We start from the raw sequence: 25,883 nt of genomic DNA, 5'->3' as shown, positions 1-25,883 counted from the left end.
AGTAAACATTAAGGAGCAGAGAGGGAGCTGGGATAGTCTAAAGATGGGTACACACCACTATTTTTTTTTCGTTCAATCCAGCAGGTTGAATGAAGAAAAAATGACAGCTCCAGTTGGAGCCGCTGTACTAACAATCTGATATTAGTACAGCAATCAACCCTGCCGTGCTATTGGGCTCTGACAAGGGGGCTGCCCCCCGCCAGAACAGTCCGGTCAGCACTCTCAACCATGCGCACTAGACTTTAGTATGTCTCTGTGAAAGTGGCAGTGAGGCAAGTTATCCTCAGAAGTCGAATATATTAACATTGGGAGTCATGAAACTAAACACCTGGTGAATTTGTTTATACAGCTATGCCCTTGGCATAGATCCAGCTTGCCCATATTTTGTCAAATTTCCTAGGACAGTTATGACTGGCATAAGTTTGTAAATAGGTAATACCTTATTGACCGCCAAATTCCACTCAGTTACAGTGGGCAGGTGGGGTGATTTCCAATTCAACAGGATCTCTGTGAGCATAAAAGTCAACGTAGAAAAGGAACAATTTTAGGTATTGAGATACCCCTAGATTATCAACAATACCCAACAGAAATATGAGTGGGTCTACTGGGACCGCCACTCCCCCCACAGTATGAATTACAGAGATTACTCCCTGCCAGTAGTCCTGAATTCTGGGACAGCAGACCATTTGGGACAATTAGCAGATAGGTTAGGATAGATTTGGGTCAGCCTCTGTGGAGTATCCCCTTAGCTCCGACTGTACACACATATGCGGCCACGGCTTGAAGGGGTTATACGGGGGTGATGTGGCTTTGTTCCAGTCTCCTATGTAAAAACACGGGAGCGACAACACAACGTCACTTCCGGTTTACTCGGCTGCCAATGGCGCCGATTTAAAAGAAAATTACAGTATTCAGAATCGCCGTTTGTGATGATTTGAATACTTTGAAGTGCAAAGGACGGATTTGGGTTTTTTTAGACCCCTGATCCCTCTATAAAGAGTACCTGTCACCACCTATTACTGTCACAAGGGATATTTACATTCCTTGTGACAGCAATAAAAGTGATCAGAATTTTTTTTTTTTTTTTAAGTGACAAAAAAAAGCGCCCCCGTCACCGCGAGCTCGAACAGCAAAGAAAATGCATGCGTAAGTCTCACCTGCATATGTAAACGGTGTCCAAATCACACATGTGAGGTATCGCCATGATCGTTAGAGCAAATGCTATACTTCTAGCAAAATACCTCCTCTGTAACTCCACTGGTAACCGTAAAATATTTTTTAAAAATCGCTTATGGAGATTTTTAGGTACAGTAATTTGTCGCCATTCCACAAGTGTACGCAACTTCAAAGCATGACATGTTAGGTATCTATGTACTCGGCGTAACATCATCTTTCACATTATACAAAAAAATTAGGCTAACTTTACTGTTTAGTTTTTTAAAACTCATGAAAGTGTATCTTTTCCCAAAAAAGTGCATTTGAAAGACCGCTGCGCAAATACCGTGCGACATAAAATATTGCAATGATCGACATTTTATTCTCTAGGGTCTCTGCTAAAAATATATATATAATGTTTGGGCGTTCTAATTAATTTTCTAGCAAAAAATAAAAATTTTAACTTGTAAGCAACAAATGTCAGAAATAGGCTTAGGCGTGAAAGGGGTATAGTACACTCTATGTAGTGTTTTCAGTTGAGTAAATCTGTCACTGTACGAGATCATATCCTTTACAAAGTGATCTAAACAGGCGTCCCAATCATCTAATGTCAGGGCAGATCTACATGCCACCACCGGTACAGAGTGTACTTTCAGAGTGCACTGGGAGTGCAGGAGGGAATAAATAGCCAAAAGAGGCTTATCTAGGTTCTCTGCCATAAGTAGGTCAAGGAGTAAGAACTTAACGTGGCACGCCTTCAAAACTGTGTTTTAGCTGCATGGCAGAGTTGTAGGTAGCAAAAAAATGTGGTTGGGAAGACAAAAAATGCTTTTCATCTTATCAAATTTCAGAACCTAACCATAGGAAGTTATATTACACAGCTGTTTAATACCATGGCTTGCCCAGAGTTGTGGGTCCAGTGTTGTCTGGAAATGGGGTAAGTTAGGGTTCCCCCATAGTGGAGTATGAGGTGAAGAAGGTGTCAAATGCAGAGTACCTGGAGGAGGCCTGACGCCAGACAGCCATGGTAGTGTGCATAGAGGTGGTAATATCTCTATTGGATCGGGGGCCTCGAAATGGAAGATTGCTTAATTCTAAGCTGTTGTTGGATGTGTGGGAAATGAGAATCCCTTGTATCTCAATTCCAAGGTATTTAGGTTTAGGTACTTCTCGGAGTGGGGTGTTGGCCACTTTAAGACGATTCACCTCCCCAATAGGAAGAAGCTGGGACTTGTCCCAACTCATTTTAATACTGAAGCCATAGGAGTCAATCTCCAATGTGTTTCAGAGGGATGAATCAGTGTCACCCAGATACAGCAGAGTATCATCTGCATATAAGGAGATCTTCTCCTCCCAGACGCCTACTGGCAGGCCCCTAACTGACGTAGCTTCCGGTAATAAAATGGCCAGGGGTTCTAATGCCAGGTGAAAGCGGGCAACCCTGATATGTACACCTCCTATCTGCTCTATTACACCAAAAAGGAGATCCTTATGAAATGGATAGACTCCTCTTCCCCGACCATCTCAGCCTGGGAAGCACAAATTGAAGCAGCTATAACCATGTATAGAATCACATATATCAACCGAGGCTGTCCATAGAGATTCGATAAAGTTTGGGCTCCATGGCTTTCCTCCTAATGTTCCACAGTCGTTAGGTGAATAATCTTGTTGGGGATGAGGGAGACCCTAGATACGAGAGGTCCTGTTTTGTACCTACAATACTTTCAATATTAATACACTCCGATTACCCCTTAGACTATCTGTACCACCCTGATCTTTGAGTTTTCATGTTGATCTGCCATGTAGTGTTATGTACTATGTCAATTGGTATTTTGTATCTTTCCCTTTTACGACAATAAAGTACATCTGTTTTATTAAAAAAAAAACCCTGATATGTACCTCTATGGAGTGGGAATGGTGGAGACAGGAAATGATTGGTGCATACTCTGACCCTGGGAGCAGAGTAGAGCATCTTCAGCCATGAGACAAATTGGTGCCCAAAGTCAAATCTAGTCAAAATCTGCCAGAGATAGTTCCATTTGACCGAATTGAATGCCTTCTCTGCATCGAGGGAAACGATCACTCCCACTCCATTATTCTGCAACACCATGGAAATATTGGTAAACAAGCACCTAATGTTTATGTTGGTGTCCTTGGCAGACATGAATCCAGTTTGATCAGGATGTATCAAAAAGAATATCAACCTCATCAGATGGTTCACCAGGATTTTTGCGAATACCTTCACATCCTCATTCAGGAGTGAAACTGGGCAATAGGAGGCACAGCAGGTAGAGTCCCTAGCTGGCTTGAGCAGCACCATGATGATTGCTTCAGACAGTCAGGCAGGCAAAACCCCCACACGCAACACATCAAGCATGGTCTTGTGAAAGATAGGTCCCAGATCCACAGAGTACATTTTAAAGAATTTATTGGGGAAGCCATCTGGACCCAGGGTTTTCCTGGATTGGATTGCTGCAAAGTATAGGGGATTAGTAGCATAATAGAGAATGGAGGTAACTTAGACTAAGATCCAGAGAAATAGCATCCAAACGTAATAACCATCTAGCAGCTCCCATGTTCCATAGTACAATAAGGAACAGGAAAAAGAAATCAAGAAAACACTGACTCATATCAGAACAACCATTAAAAAAACAATGAGGTAATAACCCCCCATCCAGCTTCCCCAAACAAGGTGGATTTGAGTCCCAGAACAAAAAATGTCAACAAGCCATATTGGGATGTAAACAGGGCACATATCATAGCACGTGTGGTCTAAGAAGTAGTGCAATGTCTGCTTCAATATGTAAAGGGCACTAGTCTCTGAGATAAATCTGAGAGCAAAAAAACTTAAGGGAAATCCTGTGGTCCAAGCACAGGCAGGTGCTAATGAACAGTAGTCCTGCCTGAGGGGCTCGCATAAGGTGTCAGAAGGCGATAGGAGTTCTAGAATCCCAAGGCAGTAAGGAGGCATGTCTTCCCCCATTGGCATCAGTGACAAACACGCTGCCATGCCAAGGAATACCCACCTTCCCCCACCACAGGACAGATTAAGGACTGTCCCAGCATTCTCTGCAGAGCAGGTAGGCGAGCATAAAGATCATCAGCTGGTGGTCAAGCAGAACGTAGGGGTCCAAGAATCCTACGCATGTCGTCATTAGAAGCCCACATGGAGAGGACATTGCAGGAAGAAGAAGCCCATTGGGAAAGAGCCCGGGATGCAGAGGCTTAAGAATGGTGTGTCTTCTCCAGCCAGGTCAAGGCTTCCTCCGGAGAAGTTAAGAACTTGGCACTCAAAGTTTGGCTGGAAAAATCATGCTGTACAGGATACCTTTCGATTGGAGATTAGCTTTAACCCCATAAAATGACCTCCAGAGGAGTTACGTCTCAACTGAGTATTCAGAGAAAATAAAGAGCTTGGCATTTTTGTATAAAAGTTCTCCCTACAGCCTTGCCTCCTTGAGAACCAAGTCACAGTACCCGATGTTGAGCAACATGTGGAGGGGCACCGGGAGGACCACAAGCAGCTGGCATGCGGTGATGAGCTTATTCCACCGCGGAGAACTCAGAGTATGCACATGGCAGCCGGGTCTTGAGCAGACATGCGGTAAACACAGGGGGTCTGCGCCCTCTGCACAATCTGGTAAGCCCAGGATGCGGAAGTTTTTGCAGCGGTTCCTGTTTTCTGTGTCTTCCTCCCTCGCTTCCAATAACTTCAATTTCAAAAAAAATTTCAAACTTTTTGGTCTTTTTTGTTTGTTTAGCAAAAAATAAAAATCCCAGTGGTGATTAAATACCACCAAAAGAAAGCTCTATCTGTCTCAAAAAAAAAGTGTAAAAATGTAATTTGGTTACAGTGTTGCATGACCGCTCAATTGTCAATCAAAATACAACAGCACTGAAAGCTGAAAATTGGCCTCGGCAGGAAGGGGGTGAAAGTGCCCAGTAGGCAAGTGGTTAAAAAAGGTACATAGCTATGTAATTAAAAAACAAATACACACTGCACTTAATATGGACATAAAACAGAGGATATAAGGATTTAATAAATGTGACTTTACAACCACTTTAACTCATGCTTTGCCACATTGCTGCTTACCCTGCTGTGTCCAGATTACTGCCCTGTGTGGTGGACTTAACCCTTGCTGTGCATAGATTACTGCTCTCTGACACATGATCCTTGTTGTGCCAGATTATTCTGATTTCCTGTCTGTTCCTTGACTATGGGATGTGGCATATAGTGAGGCTCCATTAATTACCCCAGCTTATTCACTATCTACTCCTTACCCAAATGACCAGACGACACAAACTTCTCTTTTTGGAGTCGAATGGCCATAGCAGCCTTTTATTATAACAAAGAATACCAGAAATATCAACATTCTTCAACATATAACTTAAATGCTTATAAATACATCTATAAATAACATTAAACCAACTATACAGCATAACAACTTTTATTTTTCTAGGAGGTCTTTGAAGGCAAACTCTAACTTTTTCCAACTCATTGCATCGGTATCCCCATGTAAGGCCCCACGCCGTGCATTACGCAAGCTCAGGGACAAGCACATTAATCCTTCCAGATGCAATTTTCCTACCACCAATGTTGCCATTTTTCTTTTGGGAAAGGACGCCCATACATCCGTATGAGCCCAACCCCCATTTTAAACCACAATTATACTCATCACCGCCTTCAAAGACCCCCAATACCTACTGCCGCTACGACATTTTTTTTTTTTTTTTTTTTTTAAATAATTACCCCTACTCTGACAATTGAACACCCCCTGAAGAAACAAAATTATCCTTCCACGCTCCCGGAACCCACTACTACATACCTATAGGGAGGGCGGGCGGGAAATTCACCTTCCTCACTACCTACTTCTTCCCAACTGACCCCTGCCCCTAAGCTCCACCCTCCTAAAAGTATACCAAACTCCCCCCACTGCCTGGCTAGTTAACCCCTCTATCTCCGCCTCACAGCTCCACCCTAGTCATGCTAGCCCTACACCTATGCTGCGCTCAGTTCCGGGCTGTACTTGACTATGGGATGTGGCATATAGTGAGGCTCCATTAATTACCCCAGCTTATTCACTATCTACTCCTTACCCAAATGACCAGACGACACAAACTTCTCTTTTTGGAGTCGAATGGCCATAGCAGCCTTTTATTATAACAAAGAATACCAGAAATATCAACATTCTTCAACATATAACTTAAATGCTTATAAATACATCTATAAATAACATTAAACCAACTATACAGCATAACAACTTTTATTTTTCTAGGAGGTCTTTGAAGGCAAACTCTAACTTTTTCCAACTCATTGCATCGGTATCCCCATGTAAGGCCCCACGCCGTGCATTACGCAAGCTCAGGGACAAGCACATTAATCCTTCCAGATGCAATTTTCCTACCACCAATGTTGCCATTTTTCTTTTGGGAAAGGACGCCCATACATCCGTATGAGCCCAACCCCCATTTTAAACCACAATTATACTCATCACCGCCTTCAAAGACCCCCAATACCTACTGCCACGGGACGAACACGTGACAACCTTACGTGTGCGTCGCCCTCCAAACTCTAACTGCTCTCTGCACACCATCTTGTAATCCCAACTGCCACAAATCAAGGCCAATCGCGTTCAGATGTACCCCATCCGAGCGCAGAAAGCGCCACGTCTCCTCCTCCAACTCCCTGTGTCGAACAGCCAAACCTCCATTCCTCACAAAAAATTTTGCTACCGCTTTATTAACTTTCACACGCGCTCTATTCAATCCTGCCACAGAGCGCGCCAAACGCCAAGCTGTCCTGGCCACCATATCCGACCACACAAATATAGTGTCAGGAAAGCTGGATTGCAGGCGCAGCAGATCAAATTTTATATCCCTAATCAGTTCCCGAGCACACCTCACTCCCAAATCATTGCCTCCCACATGTAATACCACTACATCCGGAGGGCGATCAAGACCAGCAAACTTATGCATTTCCGGAACAACCCTAGACCATAACATCCCCGGGAAACCGATCCACCGCACCGTCCCTTCCTCCCCCGCCAAACCCAACAACCTGCCGTCCTTCCTGACATCTGCCCTTCTGGCACCCCAATAGACATAAGAGTGTCCAAAGATCCATACTAGGCAGGTTGCTGCACCTGAAAAAACAAGAGACAAAACACAGAGAAAAATATAGCAAATCAATTATAACACTCTTTCTGTAATACAGTTCCCAACAAACCAACAATCTCCCCCTCTCCCATTCTACAACAAGGTAGGGCGAACATACAGCCTAAAGCGTGCCGATTCCCAACGCCCAATACGCTGTACTACCTGCTCCTCCAAACCCCAACGAACCGCTTCCGTAGCCGCCCCAATGCGGAACGAATGGGAAGAATACTCCTCCGCTTTTCGCCCAGTCGCCCGCAGACATTGCCGAAAGACAGCCTGAAACTGAAAGCGGGACAGGGCCGAACCATCCTCATGACGAAAAAACGTCCCTCCCCCGGCAGGTCTAACCCTACAGAATTCCCCCACAGCCGTCACCGGACACAAGGGGGAACCTGGGACCGACCGCAACTCCACCCATGCCCCCTTTCCCAATTGGTCTGTCTTGGACCTCTTGAGGAAGACACCTAAAGCATCACCCCGCAGCTGTACATCTTGTACATCCACACCGCCTTCCCCCCTTTTATTCTTACTCACTAATTCCCCAACCCGAAACGCCCCGAAAAAAGTCAATATAAATGCTGCCCTAAACAGCACATACTCAAACCTAGGCCGACAAACATTCTCCAACTGCGTAACTACTTCACCTAACACGGCAAATGAAACCGGGCGTCTTGTGTCGGCAGCCGCTCGACCAGCGCGATATCCGCGCATAGCACGCCGTACCCTAAAATCCTTTGTAACATCCCGCTTACCCGCCATTTGGAACATAAACGCCAAACCAGCCAACTTGCGAGCCATATATGCCGCCGATACCCCCTGCTCAAAATTCCGTCCTATAAAGTACAGGAGTAACTGTACCTTGCTCTCCCCACCAACATCATCACCTACTTCCCGCATTAACGCCTCCCATTCCAACCACACCTTACTGTATGCTTGCCAAGTAGTTGCCGAGACAGACCTACGAATCAACAATTGTGCCGTGGTAACACGATGCTCCACAAACTCTCTGGGCAAGGACTCCCCTGCACTTCCGCGTCCGGCACCAGTTGACGAAACCTGTCCCACTGGAAACGAGATAATGCATCAGCTACAGTATTCTCAATCCCAGGAACATGCACAGCAGTAACAAAACAGTTCTTATTTAAACAAAGCAACACCAAATGCCTCAGCAAGCGCACCACCGGTGGCGACGACGCGGTGTTGTTATTAATGGCCTGCACTACCCCCATATTATCACAATGAAACCTTACCCGCCTATTCCGAAACTCCTCGCCCCATAACTCCATCGCTAACACGATGGGAAAAAGCTCTAAAGCCGCCAAATTACGTACCAAACCCTCCTCCTTCCAATGCTCCGGCCACTCCCCGGCGCTCCACCTACCCTGAAAAAAGGCCCCAAAACCACCGGACCCAGCCGCGTCCGTAAATAATTCCATCTCAAAATTGGAAACAGCCTTTTCCAACCACAGTGAACATCCATTATAGGACGCTAGAAAAGAATCCCAAACTCTCAAATCTTCCTTGAGTTCCGACCCTAACCTGATAAAGTGGTGTGGGGCCCGCACCCCCGCCGTGGCAGCCGCCAAACGCCGGCAAAACACACGCCCCATGGGCATAATCCTGCAGGCAAAATTCAACTTCCCAAGCAGCGATTGCAACCCCCGAAGTTGAATCTTCTTCCCCTTGATGGCCTCAGCAACCTCCTGCCTCAAACCTTCCAATTTATCTAGTGGCAACCGGCACTCCATGGCCACGGTATCAATTACAATCCCTAAAAAACACAACTCGGTGACCGGGCCTTCCGTTTTGTCCGCAGCCAACGGCACCCCAAAATTGGCGAACACATGTTGGATTGTGCCCAACAAAGATGCACAAACCTTGCTCCCCGCCGGCCCCATACACAAAAAATCGTCTAAATAATGTATAACAGAGTGCAGGCCGGAGGTATCCCGCACTGCCCATTCCAAAAACGAACTAAACTGCTCAAACAACGAACATGAAATAGCACACCCCATGGGTAAGCACCTATCTACAAAATACTCTCCCCGCCAGCGGCAACCCAACAATCGGCAACACTTCGGATGAACTGGTAAGAGGCGAAAAGCCGCCTCAATATCCGTCTTAGCCAGTAAGGCCCCCTGGCCTAAGCGCTGCACCCATGCCACTGCTTCATCAAAAGACGTGTACGACACCGTGCAGAAGTCCGGATCAATGGAATCATTAACCGACCCCCCCCTAGGATGGGACAAATGGTGAATGAGCCGAAACTGATTCGGCTCCTTCTTAGGCACCACTCCCAACGGGGATATCACCAAATCTTGTACCGGCGGTGCCCTAAACGGACCGGCCATCCGGCCCAACGCCACCTCCTTTAACAATTTTTTCGTAACTACCTCAGCGTGCTCCTCTGCCGATTTCAAATTTTTTGCTGCTGGCGGAACCACCCTGAGCTGACTATTCAATTGAAACCCCTCCCTGAAACCCAATTCCAACAGCCGGGCCACATCCCTATCAGGATACCGCTTTAGAAAGGGAACCATCCTTTCTACCCTCACCGGCGTCTTCCCTTTTTCCAACATCCCCTCCCTTTCCACGTCCGTGTTTAAAGCATCTGGACTGCGGATGGGAGCCCCCGCATGAAGAGCACTCATGTCGGAACCGACACTTGGCTCCGAATTTGCAACTTCCCGCATTAAATTGCCAACAGAAACCCGCTCGCCCTCCGGCCGGTTGTCCAGACAACCCCGAACCCCCGGCCCCACCCTGAAAGGGCGGCAAAGAACCCCTTGGAGAAGACATCAGCTTCATCCAAAGACTAATGTCTTTGTGATCCCACCTTATTGAAGGGCGAACCGCTTTTTTCTGCCTGAACTGCTCATCGTAGCGCAGCCATGCAGTCCCACCATACACTCTTTGTGCTTCCCCGATGGAATCGAGGTAACAGAAGAGCGGCGAGCAATTCTCCGGCGCCTTTTCCCCAATCACACTCGCCAGAATCGCGAACGCCTGCAACCAATTTGCAAACGTACGTGGAATCAAGCGATAGCGCCTCTTCTCCTCTTCCTCTTTCTTGCTCTCATCCGGCTTAACCTTGTCCAGGTTAAACTTCTCCAAAGGCAACAGAGAGAAAATTTCAACGTATTCCCCCTTCCAAATGCGCTCCTTAATCTCTGCCTTTAAGTGCGCTCCCAACGGCCCTTCAAAACACACGTATACTTCACATTTGGCAGCATCCGCCAAACGCAACCCATCCAGACCAGCCGACCCTTTACCGGCCGCAGCCGCATCCACAGCCACTGTGGTCGCTGCAGCCGCCACCACCGGCGCTGCCGGTGGGGGCCCTGTACTGGCCGCCCCCATCCCCCCAACACTCGTGTCCCCCACCGATACCGTACCTCCTGGAGCTACCACCGGGCCTGGGGCTGCCAGCGCAGCTCCCTGACCCATAACGATGCCGGGCACTGCCCACGCAGCCACAGGGGAAATGCCACTCACCGGCCGTGCGCTAGCCTCACAGCGTGCAAGCACCTCCCTGAGACCTGCTAATAACACCTGCACCATCCCCCCAGCCTGTTCCCCAGCCGTTCCCATGGACTGTATACCCGCACTGGGACCCTCCCCAGCCTCCCTATCATTTGTCCCCACTGTCCCCCCCTTTGAGGGCCTAGCATTTCTAACCATAGAGGAAAAAGGTACCACAACCCGCTCACCTGGCTGCCTCCGTTGCACCGGACTTCCAGCCGTGTCACCAGTTCTATGCGTCGTCTCCCGTCCTTCTGCTGTGTGCCGCTCGTCAATTTCACCCTCAGACAGGCTGTCCTGGGAACTCCCGGCCATCTCGTGATCCCTCTCACCAGGCCGCTGGTCAGGATTCCCCGTTGCCGCCGAGCGCCCAGGCGTGACGTCATCACCCTGCGCCGTTCGCTCTAACTCCACACGAGGTCTGGCACTGCCTTGCCGGGCTACAGGCCGAGCTGGCGAAACCCGCCTCGCCGTGTTCCTGGACCGTGAAGCGACATGGTCCCCCCGAACTCCACCTGTAACGTCCGCCAGCCTGCTGCGGCCTCTCCTCTCTGGAATACAGGCCCCGGCCGCCTTGTCTGCCAAGCCGTCACCCGTCGCGACCTCTCTCCCCCGCCGAGCCACCTTCCGACCAGGCGGGGAGCCTGCCAAGGCCGCCGTTCTCCTTCTCTCTTCCCCCGCTGTAGGAGCGGGAGCAGGGCCCACTGATGCGCTCCCCCCCCGCGCCCGCCGTGACCGTGTACTCGCCGTCGACGACTTCTTCACAGGCGGCTCCCCTTCTATCTCACTGGCTCCAGTCCTCCCCCTGTCCCCGTCGGCCGCAGGACTAAAACGCTCGGGAGGTCGCGACCTCCTAGCGCGTGGCCGTTCCGCGAGCTGTGCGGGCGTGCTAGTGGATGCCTGGCTGGGACCCTGAAGCAAGGATGCCAAGGTGGATTGCAGCCACTCGGTCCCCCTAGCCGCCGTCTCCTCCCGCAGCTGCTGCAACAAACGCTCCACATCCCCCATGCTAACTATCTAACCTGCACCGCCGAAATTCACCTTCCTCACTACCTACTTCTTCCCAACTGACCCCTGCCCCTAAGCTCCACCCTCCTAAAAGTATACCAAACTCCCCCCACTGCCTGGCTAGTTAACCCCTCTATCTCCGCCTCACAGCTCCACCCTAGTCATGCTAGCCCTACACCTATGCTGCGCTCAGTTCCGGGCTGTACTTTACTTGTGAACTTATCCTTGCCCAACTCTCTGTTGGCTCAGTTTCTCAATAAAGAACCTTGTGATTACTCCTGCTCTCTGCATGTGCGTGTGTGTGTGCATATATATTTATATATAAAATACTAAAGTTAACCATTTCCTTATTAAAAATGTTTTAAAAAAATGTTGACTTTTCATAGACTCTAAGGTTTTGTATGTGAATTATTTGTTTATAATGTAGGTGGAAATTCTTTTAATTGCTGTAACTGCAATAAAGATTGACATTATTATTATTATACAGGATTTATATAGCACCAACAATCCGCGCGGAGCTTTACAATATATAGGGAGATGGTACAGTTACAGTACAATAAAATATAAGAGGGTTAAAGCGGACCATTAGTCTAGTTTCACACTGAACTTGCACGATTTCATTCCCGCATGTCAGTCCCGACTTGTTTATTGAAATCGTACCCCAAAATCACCAAAAGTAGTACAGAAACTACTTTTGGGAATCGGTGTGGCGTCACACAGATTCGGACAGGGCCATTGCCTGCAATAGTCAAATTGCATGCCACATTGCTGCAATGTGAACCAGTGCTAGGCTAAGCCCTGGTTCACATTACAGAGATTTGGCAGAAAAACAACAGATCTTTTCCTGCAAAATTTGAGCTTAGGCACTGACAGGTCCATCCCTGCACAGTGAGCAGAGACAGAGCTGTCATCTGCCTGCTCAGCGGGGATCAACGGATCGATCCCTGCTGAGCAAGCGGAGTCCGTCAAAACAGACATTAATGTGTGAAAGGGGCCTAACGCCACAAAAGCTCTTGAAAAGTGTCTGAAAAGTGCAGCAAAAGCGCCTCAAAAGCTATCAGCCTTTTGTCGGTAGTTTTCAAGTGCCCCAGTGTGAAAGGGCTCTTAATTTCAAATGTCTGTATCTCTAGATCTATTTATTGTTTAGCCGGGCCATCTTAATAACATCATGGGCCCCTGGGCAAAGTCATGCACTAGGGCCCCTACCAGGGAGATGGTAACCTGTGGCGCTCTATGTGCATGGTGGCAATGAGAGGGTGTGGCTAAATGATGCTTCATATTGGGTGTGGCCTTTGAGTCGGATTAGAAACAAACAATACACAAAACCAGGGAATTATCCCAAATTAAATTCACCCCCTATACACACTGTCCCACCTTCTCTACACACTGCCCCCCCCCCCACCCCAAATACACTGACCCTCTGTATGCACTGACCCTTTTTCCCTGTATACACTGCTCCCACTCTTTTTTGAAACTATCCCCCTCCCTGTACACACTGCCCCCCTGTCATAAATGCCTCTCCCAGCCTCTCAGCGGCCTGTATTTATGTATGACTGTACACATTACGGGGGGTCAGGAGGGCACAGTACAGGGGGGTTGCAGGACACAGTAAAGGGGAGGTCAGAAGGGTACAGTATAGGGTGTAGTAATGTATAGTGTCAGGTTTGGGTAATACAGGGTGGTATAGTGGCATGTTTGGGTAGTATAGGTGGTATAGTGGAAGGTTTGGGTAGTGTAGGTGGTATAATGGGAGGTTTGGGTAGTATAGGGTGGTATAGTGGAAGGTTTGGGTAGTATAGGTGGTATAGTGGCAGGTTAGGGCAGTATAGTGTGGTATAGTGGGGGGTTTGGGTAGTATAGGGTGGTACAGTAAAATGTTTGGGTAGTATAGTATGGCATAGTGGCAGGTTTGTGTAGTATAGGGTGGTATAGTGGGATGTTTGGGTAGTATAGGGAGGTATAGTAAAAGGTTTGGGTAGTATAGGGTGGTATAGTAAAAGGTTTGGGTAGTATAGGGCGGTATAGTGGAAGGTTTGAGTAGTATAGGTCAATATAGTAGCAGGTATGGGTAGCATAGGGTGGTATAGTGGCAGGTTTGGGTAATATAGGGCAATATAGTGGCAGGTTTGAATAGTTTAGGGCGGTATAGTGGCAGATGTGGTTAGTATAGGGTGGTATGGTGGCAGATGTGTGTAGTATAGGGTGGTATAGTGGCAGATGTGAGTAGTATAGGGTGGTATAGTGGCAGATGTGGGTAGTATAGGCAGGGCAGCTGTTAGAAATCAGAAATCATGGGGCCCACTTTGACTCCGCCCTCGACCCCTTCCCCTGGCTCCTCCCCGACTTCCACATGAAACCTGACAGTTGCCTTTACAAATATACACACACTCCTGGCTGCAGCTCAGCTGAGTGTTTTTACTGCTGCAACCCCCCCCTCCCAAAAAAGACAAGTGTACAGTAGCATCTCACAGTGCCTTATGATCTTTAGGCCTCATGCACACAGGTGTTTTTTTTTTTTTTACTGCTTCCAAACGCCCCTCCATGTTATCCTATGTGTCAGTGCACATATAGACTTTTAGAATCTTTTAGTGGCAGGGGTGTTTACAAGCAGGAAAAAAACCCAGGGCCAGTGCATCCAGGAGCAGCAGCGTTTTGGCAGAAAAAATGCTTGACACATGTAAATGTGACGCTTGTATAAGTGTCTAATGCTTTTACAAGCGTTTCTGCACGTTTACAGGTGTTTAGCGCTTAAGCGTTAATTCATTTCAATGACCAGAATATATTATTATTCTGGCCAATGAAATGAATTAACGCCCATGTGCTTGACGCCTGTAAAAGCATTAGACACTTTTACAAGGCTACTGCCAAGAGGAGGAGCATTTTTTAAACATCCTGTGTGCATTAGGTCTTATAGCTATAGGATAATTATCCACACAGGACAGCAGGTGCTCTATGGCTTTGTCAAAGTGTGTCACATAACTGTTAGGTGCTGACTTTGTTCATTTATAGCTGTACTGTGTGTTACAGATTGTACCACACACTACATCCAGAGCAAAGTCGGCACCCAACAGCCACGTGACACACTTTGTCAAAGCCATAGAGCACCTGCTGTCCTGTGTGGATGATTATCCTAAAGCTATAAGATGTTAAAAGGCACTGTGAGGACTTTGGATGATTCTTTTAGGCTATCACAAAGGGTGTGACACCTCACCCACTGGGTGCTGCCCAGTGCCTGCCACGCTACCCGCCACTGCTGCTCCGCTCGTATTTGTTTTACTGCTCCCTCTCTGCCAGCTCTCTCACATCAGTCCTGGCACCTGAAAGACCAGAGCAGCCGCAGCACTTTACAGATCACTCTGCCAAACACTAACACCAGGGAAGAAAAATAGCAGCCGGAAACTCTAGAGCATGCGGCTAGGCGCAGGATGGTGTACCTCCGCCCCGAAAATGAAAAAAAAGTCCCTCAGCTCCCACCTCCTGAGCTCCTCTATTGAACTAATGGGGCTCAGAAAAATATATTTATTCACCCCCTAAGCAAGAAGGAGCTTGGGAAGGAGCAGTACATGTTTACAAGGGGACAGGCAAAGTGCAGGGGCCCCCCATGCAGCTGGGGCCCCTTGGCAGTGCCCAGGGGTGCCCGCTCATTAAGACAGCCCTGTTGTTTAGACATAAAGTAACCTATACGTACTGTATATACTTCAGCTTTCGTATGCTCACTTTAATTACTCAGGTTTGTTTTAACAGTAGGAGGTTTAAGGACAGGATTGATCTGGACTAACTATTTGTAAGATGCGTTACAGTTCCCATGCACACCTTTTTTGTAATTGTATGATAATCACAACACCTAGAAGAGTTACTGTATTCTGAAAAACCAGGAGATGAAGTAATAAGCATGTTTTTGCTGCCTGAGCAGCTCAATTTGAGATCATATTTTCAAGTTGGTGGATCAGCCTAATATAAATGTTTTGTTAAGCCCCTTTTGTTAAGCCATTATAGTAAAAACCAGACAACTTTTGGCACAGGTGTACAGCTGCCTGTCCAACGGAGGGCAATCTCACAACCGGCTTCTGTCGAACAAGCATGCTTGCAGCCAATGGCTGCTAGTGCTGACTGGTGTATTCTGGCAGGGTCCCTGTCAGAACACAATAGCACAGCGAAGGAGATTGCTGTACTAACATTGCATAGTTAGTACATTGACCTCTCAGTTTTGATAACTTAACGTGTGTACTATAGTGTGTACTAGGCTTTACTATTAGATAGGTTGGGTACATTACACTAGAATTTTAATTTTGCCTTTTCTGAAACTGCCAATGATGTTTCCTCTACCACAAACATACGGAAAGGAATTCATGTCTGTATATCGTAGGAAGAATCCACACATGATATCCTAGATAAGGTTAGTTCAGCTGTTACTTCTAGTAAGTCAAGCTATTGTTAGCTTCTGATGGAAAAGTCAAAGAAAACTTGTTGCTTATTTTTGAATCACACCAACTTAGAAAGTTATAATGATACACATCCTGTTGCAAAACCAGGTATGTGCATTATAGCTCATAAGTCTCCCTCTCCAACTATATGAAATGTGCAATATATATTTTTAATTAAAACAACAATACTTAAAAAATGGTGTGAATGAAAATTTACAATGGGATGTTAAAAGTGGAAAAGTATATAGGCACTTTATACTTGTGCTCTGCCAAATAAGGTATTCCTTTGTAAAAGTTAAGTTGAAGTTTAAAATATGGATAAATTGTTTAGACAGTGCTTATCGTTTAGAAATATACATTAAGAAAATGGAAAAGCATCTTTATTTATTGCTTACAATTACCGTATATGAAACTGTTAAAATAAAAAGTAATTTTTTCAAGTACAGAGCAAAAAGCATGCCTCTCAATGACACTGATATATTGCAAATTTGGCTGAACACCCAGCACAGCCATTAGCAGGAAAACATTATTAACACATAAAAACTGAAGTGACGAATTGGCTATAAGGTTTCACTTTTTCTTTTTCTCTTGTGTGGTAAATGCATTACTCTAGAATGGCAGCACATTGGATGGATGACATTTGTTCTGTCTAGTTTATTTAAAGCTTAACAGGGGCAGTAAAGTGTAACTTGTCCCTGAGCTGGGGTCTGTAGGTCATCTGCAAACACACCTGTCTTCCAATGACTTTCTTTGTGTTGCTAATAGTGTCTTTTGCCCTGAATAGATGTGAAGGATGGCTTAGATGGCCTTTCTCTCTTCACTAGTAATATTTATCTGGACAGTGTGCTAACATTAAACAGATGTCCAATGGATGTCAAACATCTGCAGAAGAACATTCTTTTTCCAATGTGACTGTATATTCTGCTAACCCAAGCAGTTGCATACAATGGAAGAGATTGACCCTAACACTTTATGGCAGAAGTCACAAGATATGCAATCCTGTAAATCTATTCCTGGGTTCCAAGGGAACGTCATGTAGCAAGACACGATAGACAAAGTAAAAGCAACACAAGGAGAATCCAAAACATTTGGTTGGGTGCTTATCTACAATCTCCCAAAACACTTCCTTTATTCGGCATTGTAAAATTCTTCAAGACAGAGGTCACGACAAATATGGAAACATCTCTCTTTCTATTCATCAATGCTATAACTCAAACATAAAAGAAAACTATGCACTATTTTTTTCTTATATATATTTACATATAAGAAAAAAATACAATTATTATAACCCTTATGTAGTTCTATCTAGCTTTAGCTCTAGCTTTCTAGAATATTGCTGAATTGTTGGTGTTCTTTGAGTCACTATTATTGGAATTAGAATACTTTAGTAACATTTCAGACTAGAGTGTTATGCAAAATATGCCCTTACTCCCAGTTCCAGGAACACGACAAGAAGTGAAAGGAAATCTCAAGGGATAGAAAAATCCCCGCCTAAACCATCCCCACTAAACTCAAAAAAAGTTTTTATCTTGATACCTGTAGCACCCTCCTAGATAGGGACTAGGAAGCAAATAGTTCAGTATTGCATGGTCTCCTGCTTAACAGGAGACTGATATGTTTTAACATCTTGTCTGCTTAATAGAAAGCTTCAATTGTTTAGTGAAAGTATTCTGTGTGACTCACAGTGCTGCTGTTGCTATGATTGGCTCACCTGTGTCCAGGCAGCCTTGGAAGGCTCTGGATGAACAGGAGTGACCCATGCAGATCAGCATCATGGATAATGTCTTTCAAGCCAATTACAGGGAGTGCTGCCCCTGAGCTGCTGGGTGTGGGTATTTATATTTAGTGAGCACATGAGATCTGGGTCTTCCTCCAGAGAGGAGAGGTTCAGTTGGGGAGGGGGCCTGTCGTCTCTCCCTAGCACAGGCTGCCATGCGGCCTCAGGTGGGCGACCTGAGGGCCTGAACACTGAATACTGAAACCCAGAGTTCTCTTGAGGGCTGACTGAGGGAGGATGTTCATGGATCCTGTCTGGTATCATGGAGGAAAGTGAGCTGTGACCAGGGCCTTGTGAGTACAGACCCCGTAAAGGGATCCCAAAGACTGGTGTTGCACCCTCTGGGTGCTAGAAGTCAGCTGCTGGGTGTAAGCTAAAGGAGGCCCTGTCTGGCATCTTGAGGAGCAGGGTCCATTCAACTCCTGCTAAGAAAGGGACTTTGCTGCATTCTGTACAGTCTGCTACACAGTTCTACTGAGAAAGCTGTCCTCAAGTGTGAATAGTTTAATTCGAGTATCCCACTATACTCCCTTCTCCTATCAAAGTTCCTAAACGAAATAAAACAACAAAAAAACACTACAACCTCTAGACTGATCATTGAAGTAAGGAGTGGAAGTTTGACTATATCCTGTTTTGTGTCTGCTGTCTCTGACACTGAATATTCCCTAAATTTTATGTGCAGCCCTTTGTATGCAGCAGCCTCCCCAGCACCCCCCTAATTACTTACCAGAGCCCCATCTCTCCCCAGCAATGTCCACGAATGTCTAAGCCATACGGGACACTCCTCCTGATTGGCCGAGACACAGCAGGGGCTCTATTGGCTCCCGCGGCAGTCCATCAAAGCCAGTCAGCCAATCAGGGGAGAGAGGGGCGGGGCCGGGTCAAGGCTAGGTGTCTGTGGGGGCACTCAATAGGAGGGAGGGGCCACGAACAGCAAAGAGGGACCCGAGAAGAGGAGGATTCGGGTTGCTCTGTGCAAAACCAACTGCACAGAGGAGGTAAGTATAACATGTTTGTTATTTTTATATAAAAAAAAAGACTTTACAATCACTTTAAACGTGAAGTATGGGTTTCTGTTTTTTTGCAGTTTCATACTTACCTAGGTGGATGCAGTATCGGTCTGATGCTGCATCTGTCCCCATTGCCTCTACACTGAAAACCTAGCAATCGAACATCGACGATCACTCAGTTCTCACAGCTCCGTGAGCAGAGAGCTGTAGAATGTCCATTACAACTATTTGCTCATCTCCATCTGGGCTCACTGGAGAGCTGAGCTGTGGAGGGGTGGGGAGCAGCCATTTCAGGCTCTCAGCAGCTCGCTGAGAGGCTGAGACAGGTGTCAGTCCTGGCTATTCCAGACTTTATTGTCGCTATGACGCAGTGCCTGGACTGTAATTTGTGACGTCAGCAGAGAGCGGACTTCAAAAAACGGGTCACAGGCTGGACTTCTCCTTTAAGTGGAACTGTAGACAAAACCTTTTTTTTTAATTTTGAATAGAGGAAGGGAGGATTATAACCCTTGTCAGATTTTTTACTATCTGTGTCCCATTTTCCTTCACTTCCTGTCCCATAGCGAAAACAGGAAGTGAGAGGAAATCATTGCAAATGAAGGGAATTCTCTGGGTCCCCAGAGGTCATCAGAACTAGTGTCCCAATTGAAAGATTGCCCCTCTATTACTTTTCTGGGGGCAACCCAAAATTGTTGAATTTCTTTTACTTTCACTTTTAATAATAATAGTAAACAGGACAAACAGAGAGGGTGAATCTCCCTAATAAAGGCACAGACATGAATAAAAACCCAAAAGGGTCTCTAATCCCTCTCCACTCCAACAAAAAAAGTTTGCCTTTCGTTATACTTTAACCACTTAAGGACCAGAAGGATTTGCCTCTTAATGACTAGGCCATTTTTGTGATACGGCACTGCGTCGTTTTAACTGACAATTGCGCGGTCGTGTGACACTGTACCCAAACAAAATTGATGTCCTTTTTTTGACACAAATAGAGTTTTCTTTTGGTGGTATTTGATCACCTCTGCGGTTTTTATTTTTTGTGCTACAAATAAAAAAAGGGTGACAATTTTCAATTCTGGGGGAAAAAAACAATATTTTTTACTTTTTGCTATAATATATATATATATATATATATATATATATATATATATATATATATATATATATATATATATATATATATATATATATATATATATATATAAAATATATAAAAAAATATAAATAAATATATATATATATATATATAAATTTAAACAAAAAAAATTTCTTAATCAGTTCATCAGTTTAGGTCAATATGTATTCGTCTACATATTTTTGGTAACAAAAAAAATCTCAATAAGCGTATATTGATTGGTTTGCGCAAAAGTTATACTGTCTACAAAATAGGGGATAGATTTATGGCATATTTTAATTTATTTATTTATTTTTTACTAGTAATGTCGGCGAACTGTGATTTTTAGCAGGACTGCGACATTGCGGCAGACAGAGCGGACACTTTTGACACTTTTTTGGGACCAGTGAAATTTACACAGCGATCAGAGCTAAAATGAGCCACTGATTACTGTATACATTTCACTGGCAGGGAAGGAGTTAACTCTAGGGGGCAATCAAGGGGTTAAGTGTTCCCCGGGAGGTGTTTCTAATTGTGGGGGGAGTGTACTGACTGGAGGAGGAGAGAGATCGCTGTTCCTGATCATTAGGAACAGTAGATGTCTCTCTACTCCCCTGTCAGAACGGGGATCTGTCTGGTTACATTGACAGATCCCCATTCTGGCTCTCTGAAGAACGATTGCGGGTCGCTGGAGGCCACGCGCATCGGCTCCGACGTCGCGTGCCCCCTATCGTTCATAAAGCGGCCAACGTACTCCCACGGCTTTTCGCACAGCTGTGCCAACCTGCCACAGTATAATGACGGCGGCTGGTCGGCAAGCTATTAAAGTGGTAATAAACCATAAAAAAATATATATTTTAGCTTACCAATCATTAAATATAGTAGCTGCATTCATTTTTTTTTTCTTTGGGCTCTGGATGAAGGAGCACAAGGGGCACCTTTGGACAGCATCATTGTCAGTCTGGGGGAGAGGAGTGTTAGATGTACTAGCTACACTAATAAATTGAAGCCAAACTCCAGCTCACACTTTATAATCAGTTACAGCAAACAGTTTTTTTCTCTTTTGGGATTAAGGTTTTGTATGAATAAATAAAAGCTGATCAATGTAAGCACCACTGTCAGTGTTAAATGGTTTGTCTTATCCCTGTCAACTGCTACATCAGGAAGAGAGCTTTATCTTTTGAAAAACAACAGACTTACTGGCTGAATCACCAGGTCAAAATAGAAGAAAGAAAGCCTAAAAAAAAGAAAAGCCATCATATCTAAGAACTGGTAAGCTGCAAAACAATAAATGTTTGCTTTGAGGGTTTAACCACTTGCCGAACGCTGCACGCCGATATACGTCGGCACAATTGCAGCAGTGGGCAAATGGGTGTCCCTGTACGTCCCCTTTAATTGGAGGGGCTAGCGGGCGCACGCACACGCCGCGTACAGCGTGACCGTGTCTGTGGGTGCCGCGGACTCGATGTCCGCCAGTGTCCCATGATAGTGTTACGGAGCCGCAGAATGGGGAGATGCCTATGTATACAAGGCATTTCCCCATTCTGCCTAGTGATATGACAGAGAGCCACTGCTCCCTGTCATCGGGAGCAGTGATCGCTGTCATGTCAGTGGTAGCCCATCCCCCCCAGTTAGAATCACTCCCTAGGACAGACTTAACCCCTTGATCACCCCCTAGTGTTTAACCCCTTCCCTGCCAGTGTCATTTACACAGTAATCAGTGCATTTTTATAGCACTGATCGCTGTATAAACGACAATGGTCCCAAAATAGTGTCAAAAGTGTCCAATGTGTCCGCCATAATGTCGCAGTCATGATAAAAATCGCAGATCGCCGCCATTACTAATTACTAAAAAAAATAATAAAAATGCCATAAAACTATCCCCTATTTTGTAGACGATATAACTTTTGCGCAAACCAATCAATATATGCTTATTGCGATTTTTTTTAACCAAAAATATGTAGAAGAATATATATTGGCCTAAACTGAGGAAAAAATTTGTTTTTTTAATATATTTTTGGGGGATATTTATTATAGCAAAAAGTTAAAAAAATTGCTTTTTTTTTTTCTTTTTTGTTTATAGCGCAAAAAATTAAAACCACAGAGGTGATCAAATACCACCAAAAGAAAGCTCTATTTGTGGGAAAAAAAGGACGTCAATTTTGTTTTGGTGTAACGTCGCACGGCCACGCAATTGTCGGTTAAAGCGACGCAGTGCCGTATCGCAAAAAGTGCTCTGGTCAGGAAGGTGGTAAAATCTTCCAGGGCTGAAGCGGTTAATACTGCTTTACAAGAAAGGGTGTTTCAGGGTACTTAGGCACAATTAAAATATCCAGGTGTTCCCTTATATTATATTGAATCTTCACTTTTCTCTTCCAGTTTGGGTCCACTTTTAGTTAACTCCAGTTTAATTATATATGAGGTATATTCAAGTAACTTGTACATTTTGTCATAGACTTGACTTTCTCATTATAAATTTGTGAAGTGAAAGTAAACTGGTTCTGGCTCAAGTCCTGCCTGGAATGGAGTAAGGGAGGGGGGATAGGAATGAAAGTCTAGGCATCTAGACATGTAATACATTCCTGCATAATAAACAAGGAGGTTCCTCTCACAATATCACCTATTATATTTCACACAGCATATGCAATACAGTGTTTGTAAAGTAGATAATTATTTCAAAAAAGTAAGCTGTAGTTATATATGGAGCTAAATGCGGAGCATTATGGAAAGTAGGCTACAGATGTTTAATCCGCTTTTGGCATTCAACCGTTTGGCAAAAATAGAAATTCCTAATTGTACCTAATTGAGTTCTGGCTTCATTTCATAATGCTGGGCCCAGTATTACATGTTATCTCTGCTTTTTTTCCTTTGTTTTATAATAATGACACGGAAAATGTTATTGTTGAATTTTGAGGTCACTGAATTAGATACATAAAATACAAATACCCAGATTAATTTTCAGTCAGGCGGATATTTTCAAATAGGTTATCATGGATAGTTATTGGCATTTCTAATGGATAGATTGGGCACAATTTCTTTCCTTTAGACTCCCCAGAGCCTCACTGATTACGCTATGAAGAATATGGAATTAAAGGCATAAATGTAAATAACAGCATGAACTATACATACAAATATCACAATCCTATTCAAGAGAAAGGGTAAGGGTTACCCCAACTTCTTTTCCTAGAGGAGCAACAGAGTGTGAGTGGAAGTCTCCTGATATTGGGAGAATATCCCACCTTCAGTAGTTGTCAATTAAACAACTTCCATTGGAAGATATAATATTCCTTTACTCATGTACCTTTCACAAGAACAATTTAGAGTTTCTTCTCATGTTCAATCCTATTGACAATGATCCCTCGCAGTATTAACTTGGTCAACGAAAACGTTTTCGTCAAAGATTTCGTCAGTGCTATTTTTACAGTGACAAAAATGAAACTAAAAGTGCAGCACATTTTCGTCCACTGACGAAAACTATGACGAAAATCAAATCCGTTTTCGTTAAAGAACGAAAACGGGATGAAAATGGCAAGGAGGGACGTTTACCCTCGTGAACTACCATATTTAGTGCGTGCATGTTATACGCCGATATATATTTTTACCAACAGGGTGGCGGGTTTGGGGGTCCGCCCCAGGTGCCACACATTGGGGGGGGGGGGGGTCGGGCCATCTGCCCCACCTCTCCTGGCCCTTGAACAGCACTGCCAGCATAGTCTAAAGTTAGGAAAAAATCTCCTCCTCCCACTCCTCCTCCGAGTGTTGCTTTAGATTGGAGAAAGAGAGCGGCCACATGGCCATCCATGAAACATCAGAGGATAGCAGTCACATGACCGGGTCAATGAAAGAATGGAACTATTGAGGTATTTAGAGACTTTGATTTACAATGACAGTGACACAACAGGAGCAATGTATGAGAAAGGCATGGCAGTGACTTATGCTTAACTTTAGAGTACACTGGCAGTGCTGTCCCAGGAGACTGGGGGTCTCCTGGGAGTGAAGGGAGCTGTGTATTGTGGGGGGCTGTGTATGGTGCAGAGGGTGGGGGGCTGTGTATTGTGCAGAGGGTGGGGGGCTGTGTCATTTTAGTCGACTAAAATACGATGACTAAAATGGTACTAAAACTAAAATGGCATTTTAGTCTATGACTAAAACTAAAACACTTGCAGAAGACTAAAATTGGACTAAAACTAAAATGCCATTTTAGTCCTAAGACTAAAACTAAATCAAAATTTGCTGCCAAAATTAACACTGATCCCTCATTATGTAGTGAGGGTGGATCTCCTCAACAAATATACAAACATTAAAGAGGATCTAATCCTTCCACGCTTATCCAAAATTAGAAAAAAATGTTTTGGCTGAAGTTGTATTTTAACTGATGAAAGACTTAAAATATGACATACCATATCCATTAAAAAACTATGAGCTATGGTCCCAGCCAAACCCAATTTTTCCCAAACCACAGGAGCCACATGTAACTAAAGGGAAGGTATGCTAGTGACATCATTGGCCATGTTTGAACAATGTCAATGATCAAATATGGCTATGTAGCCCTATTAAGTAAACTATGTCACCTGCACACCCTCCCCTTTGTCACATGCGGTTGCTGGAAATGTTTGTCTGTTATCATGTGACAACTCACGTGACAGAAAAAGAAAGGAATCTAAGGCCATAGAGGTCATAGAATACAACTTACAAAAGGCAAGAAATAGTAAGAAAATTCATCAGATTATTGAATAGTTTGTTACAAACAATAAAATAGACCTCTTTCTAATAAAATAGCATAATTTTGCCTTCTTTGCCTTTACATCCTGTAAGTTATGCAGGACACCTATTTGAAGCAAGTGGTTATGACTAAGGCCTTATAGGCTGAAACACGTCAACTGATTTTATCTGCGTGGCTTTTCAATAAAATGAAGATTCTTTAAGAGCAACAACCGGTGTGAGGATCATCTTTTATACATCATTCTACTCAACCAGCAACTATGGATCGAGCACCCGGGAGCTCTGCTATCAATGTGTTGTCTTTTTCTTCCGTTCTCCTCTGGTGTTAGTCTTCAATGATGCAGAGAGTGATGCTGAAGTTAAGATCTGCAACATTATGCCCTAATGCTCTAAGCCCAGGATGATGTGATAACACACCCCTGGTAGACTGTTCATCATCCCCAGGGCTCACAGAAAGTGGTTTGAATGCCGCTGGGCTTCAGGAGAACACCAGCACTGGATGACAGAATGTATGCAAGGTCTGTTTATTGCTCAACATTTGCTAAAACTTGTTACAATTTAAGGGTTTAGGTAACTTGCAAAACTCATTCAAACTATAATAATTTGACAAAATCCAACCCTTCCATCTATCTATCTATCTATCTATCTATCTATCTATCTATCTATCTATCTATCTATCTATCTATCTATCTATCTATCTATCTATTCATCTTGAAGGTTAAAACAACTATCATTATTTCCATCACACAATTTCCTTGAATAGGCTGAGGAATAAACAGGGGGTGCAACAACAGCCAGCTGGAAACTAGTAACATTACAGATTGATGTACATATTTACCAGCACACTATGGATCTTCAGGAAACATCCAAAAGCTTTTATACAGAGTGATCACATCACAACAGAAAAGTGCATGGTTTCGGGGCCACACAGGACCCCTTTGTTAGGCATGTGATGTTCACTCTGGATAAAAGCTTTTGGACATTACCTGAAAATC

Source organism: Aquarana catesbeiana, linkage group LG02 (assembly GCF_042186555.1).
Source record: "Aquarana catesbeiana isolate 2022-GZ linkage group LG02, ASM4218655v1, whole genome shotgun sequence".
NCBI lineage: Eukaryota > Metazoa > Chordata > Amphibia > Anura > Ranidae > Aquarana > Aquarana catesbeiana.
Note: the sequence above shows the minus strand (reverse complement) of the source record.